This window comes from Lissotriton vulgaris, chromosome 2_1 (genome assembly GCF_964263255.1).
Source record: "Lissotriton vulgaris chromosome 2_1, aLisVul1.2, whole genome shotgun sequence".
Taxonomy (NCBI): Eukaryota; Metazoa; Chordata; class Amphibia; order Caudata; family Salamandridae; genus Lissotriton; species Lissotriton vulgaris.
Window position 1 is genome coordinate 689,424,813 of NC_141687.1, and position 5,122 is coordinate 689,429,934.

Below are 5,122 nucleotides of genomic sequence, written 5' to 3' on the forward strand. Positions count from 1 at the left end.
ACTAGGTCCTATACCACTGACTTACCAATCCTTGTAGCTGGTACCTGTAAACCTATTGGATCAGGGTGTTAGCATTATAGGAAAATACTATTTGTACTAATATAATAACCACAGACTCAGGAAAGTTTTAAACTCTTTATCTAAATTTGTTAAATGGTCATGATCCAAAGATTAAACACCACAAGACTCTCAATAATGAAAATCAGAACCAGAATGCAAGTATGCAAAATATGTATTAAACTGATTTTGATCATTTAGTAATAAGGGATGGTAAGAAAAAATGGAACATGCTATATAATCAAACAATTTTGAGCATTTATCAAGGGAAGGTAAGAAAGGGAACATGCTATATAATCAAACGATTTTGAGCATTTATCAAGGGAGGGTAAGAAAGGTAACATATATATATATATATGTGATCAAAGCTTCACGTTAGGGAGGGTAAATCGAAGGAACAAAAATACGAGGACAAACCCACACAGATTTATATTTACCTAAAATGGTGTGAAGACCCTGGCCATGGGTCAGCTGAAGTACAGAAAACCCCAAAAGTAGCAGTTGCCAGTAGGCCAGCAGGTACAGATCAGAATCAGGACAGGGAATACCAGATTTGGATCAGGACAGGACCACCAAAGGTTAAGACCGGCACCCGGCAAGTGCAAGCTTGTCAGTTAACAAAGGGTTGTACCAGTACCAATGCTCTGTATCATACGCCAAGCTAGATCAAGCAGTGGACATGCTGAAGGCGGCGGAATAAGGACCATTGATGGCTAAGGCAGACATTGAATCAATCATAATCAATCAATCATATCATTTGTAAAGCGCACTACTCACTCGTGAGGGTCTCAAGGCGCTGCGGGGGGGGGGGCGAATGTTGCTACTGCTCGAAAAGCCAGGTCTTGAGGAGTTTTCTGAAGGTCAGCAGGTCCTGTGCCTGCCGTAGGTGGATGGGGAGGTTGTTCCAGGTCTTGGCGGCGAGGTGGGAGAATGATCTGCCGCCGGAGGTCGCTCTTCGGAAGCTGGGGACTGTGGCGAGGACGAGGTTGGTGGAGCAGAGCTGGTGAGTGGGGTGTAGAAGCTGAATCATCTGAGGTACATTGGTCCGGTGTTGTGGAGTGCCTTGTGTGCGTGGGTGAGGAGCTTGAAGGTTATCCTCCTGTTGATCCGGAGCCAGTGCAGGTCTCAGGTGGGGTGCGATGTGGCTGCGGCAAGGGATGTCGAGGATCAGGCGTGCAGAGGCGTTCTGGATGCATTGAAGCCGTCTCAGGAGTTTGGCCAAGGCTCCTGCGTAGAGGGCGTTTCCGTGGTCCAACCTGCTGCTGACAAAGCCCAGGGTGACCATTCTTCTCGTTTCAGTGGGGATACACTTATAGATCCTGTGGAGCATGCCTAGGGTGTTGAAGCAGAAGGAGGAGACGGTGTTGACCTGTTTAGTCATGGAGAGGGTGAAGTCGAGGATGACCACTAGGTTGCGTGCGTGGTCGGTGGGTGTTGGAGAGGTTCTTAGTGCGGTCGGCCACCAGGAGTCGTCCCAGGCCGAAGGGGTGGATCCAAGGATGAGGACCTCTAACTTGTCTGAGTTCAGCTTCAGTCAGCTGTTCCTCATCCATTCAGCATCGGCCTTCATTCCTTTGTGAAGGTTGGTTTTGGCAGTGTGGGGGTCCTTGGTGAGGGAGAGGACCAGCTGGGTGTCATCGGCGTAGGAGATGATGTTGATGTTGTGCCGACGGGCGACGTGGCCGAGCGGTGCCATGTAGATGGTAAACAGAGTTGGGCTTAGGGATGAGCCCTGGGGTACGCCGCAGATGATCTCGGTGGCTTTGGAGTGGAAGGGGGGAAGACGGATGCTCTGTGTTCTGCCGGAGAGGAAGGAGGTGGTCCAGTCTAGGGCCTTCTCTTGGATCCCGGCGTTGTGGAGGCATGTTTGTAGTGTCTGGTGGCAGACCGTGTTGAAGGCGGCTTACAGGTCCAGGAGGATGAGGGTCGCCATTTCTCCATTGTCCAGCAAGGACTTGATGTCATTGGTGGCGGCGATTCGGGCAGTCTCGATGCTGTGGTTGCTGCGACAAGGGTCAAGGATGTTGATCTCCTCGAGGTAGCGGGTCAGTTGTTTGTTGACGGTCTTCTTGATGACCTTTGCCGAGAACGGGAGCAGGGATATGGGCCGGAAGTTCTTGAGGTCCTTAGGGTCCGCCTTGGGTTTCTTGAGTAATGTGTTGATCTCGGCATGCTTCCAGCTCTCCTGGAAGGTTGCTGTCTTGAAGGAGGTGTTGATGAGTTTCCAGAGATGTGGTGCAATGCTTTGTTAAAGATGTGGTGTGGGCATGGGTCTGACGGAGATCCGGAGTGGATGGTGTTCATGATCTTGATGGTGTTGTCGTCTTTGATGTTAGTCCAGGAGAGCAGGCAGTTGGTGCGGATGGTGGTCGTGGGGGAGGAGGTCTCAGTGGTTGTCGGGTGGTCGTGGCATTGAAGCTGTCGCCGATGTTTGCGATCTTGCGGGGAAAGAAGGTGGCCAGTGAGTCGCACAGGTCTTACGAGGGTGGGACGTCGTTGGTGTTGGAGCTGGGGTTGGAGATTTCCTTCACAATGTTGAAGAGCTCTTTGCTGTTGTGTGCGTTGTTGTCTAGGCGGTTTTTGAAGGAGGCCCTTTTGGTGAATCTGATGAGGTGATGGTGTGTGCGGGTGGCATTCTTGTGGGCTGCTTGGCTGTCTGGTGTTCGTTCACGGAGCCAATCTTCTCCAGCTTTCGGGAGGCTTGCTTGGAGGCACGGAGGTCTTCAGTGAATCAGCTGGCTTTCTTGTTGGTGTGACTCTTGGAGGGTTTCTTGAAAAAGCTACTAGCGCATGACAAAACCGATGGGCCTGCTACTAGGTTAACACTCCTGGGTTTAGAATTGGGCTCAATGAGGGTATGCCTCAAAACATACCTGTGCTAAAGATTTCCCAGGAAGCAGAGGCTATTCCCAGGTCCTTGCCACCCCTGCAAGCAACAAACCACAAAGATTTGCTAATATGCACAAGGGGTGAGGAGGGGGAAGGAATTTGGGAAAACAAGAGAGACTACCACTGCAAGGTGCGCTACTTCCTCACTTTACGTATTCTTCTCTATTTAAATGAGCTAGTGTAAGACAATCTTGCTGCACATTGCACCAAAATACAAGAAACATGCAACAATTTATGGGCGGCACTCTAGATCTGCTCACCTCAAATGTCTGCTTTTCTATCAATGTTTTTAAGTATTGATACACAAGCAGATATTTGAGGTGAGCAGATCTAGACTGTCGTGGATTCTGAGGATGCTCGATATAGTAGCTGCTTTCCACCTAAACTTGAGAACTACCCAGAGTTCTCAGCTTCTTTTTAGCATAATTTATGCGTCACTCTATTGCTGAAAGGGTATTGTTTTACTAACTACATCTCACGCACCCGCAATCCACTGCTGATAATGTCACATATTACATCATTAATGACATGGTCAGTGACATCACTGATGACATCACTGATGACATTTCAAATATTAATAATAAAGCATTTATATAGCGCAATGGTTACGCCATCTCGGCGTGTCCCCGCGCTGGGTGAGAAGCAGAAAGGCAGAAACTCTTCCTTACGCCATTACATGCTGCAAGAGAACAGGTGAGTTTTCAGCATCCTTCTGAAATTAGTTTCAGAACTTTCCAGCCTAAGTTTCAGAGGGAGCTTGTTCCAAAATTGAGCGTCCCAGAACCTAAAAGAGCGGCCGCCCATCCTGGCCTTCTTGACCTTGGGAATTACCACCAGTCCGGTGCCAATAGATCGCAAGGACATTTGTGGCACATAACTGGTGACCAGGTCGCTCAGATAGGTTGGGCTAGCGTTATTGAGGATGCGATGGCAGGTGCACAAAATGACATCACTTATGACATCACTGATGAAATCATCCAGTGAATGTGGTTTGGTTCGATATTTAAATAAATATTATATATATAGAAATTTGCATTGAAGAGTGAGTGGAAGTTTTAGTGCCTGTATGAAGAATTTACTAGTAGTGTGATTAACTGTCTAAATGACTAATTTAAAGTGTCACACTAAATATATGGGCGAGTGATTAAAGTGTGATTATATCTATATCAATCTGTGTCTTATTGTGTAAACTACTGCATAAGTTGGTTACTACCTATGTGAAACTCAATATTAGTTTTTAATTAGTTAAGTGTCTATTTGTGTGGGAGAGTGAATGTATCTGTGATCGTGTAAGAGGTGTGGGACTGTCCAAAGATGTGTAAATATTTGATTTAGTAGGTATATGACATTAAGACTGCATGTGAAAACAGTTCTTTGGATGAGTGAATATCTTTATGGGTGAGATGGTGATTAAATATATTTCTGAATGATACATGTCCAATAAAGTAGAAATATGTGACAGTGTATGTGACAGTTCTTGTATTTAAATAAGTATATATAAGACTCAGTGATTGTATAAGTGACTGCATAGAAAACAGTATACTTATAATAGTGATTTTATAATACACTAAGTATGACTTTCTATGTATATGAATAAATAAAGTACTGTTTGTATAAGTGTGTAGCTGAGTAAATGTAAGTAAAATCAATTGTTTGCATAAGTGAGAAGGATGGCTGCATAACTGAATGGGATGTGTGCTGGTGTGTAATGTCAATATAGGTGTATCCGTATTTTTAACAATGTTCTATTGATCTTTCTTAGCATGTATATGTGAATCTATAGGTAAGTGTTTAGATGTGTGTAGATGTACAAATCAGTGAGTGGGTTTTTAGAAAGTTGTATTAGTATGTGATTTTTTAAAATATGGTACTCTATATTTTATAGTTAGTAATGAAAGGTTATACTAGTGTATGATGAGGTATATCAGATTGTCACGTGGATGATGTAATCAGTGATGTCATCAGTAATGTCATTTGAGATGTCATCAGTAATATCATCAGTGATGTCACTGACCATGTCATGAATGATGTAATATGTGACATCATCAGCAGTGGATTGCAAGCGCGCGAGTTATAGTAAGTACAACTAACTATAACGGAGGAATTTCAATGGTTTTGTACGAGTGAAATGTCCAGCTAACTATAACACCCCTAAAACCTATGGTTTTTTCAATGA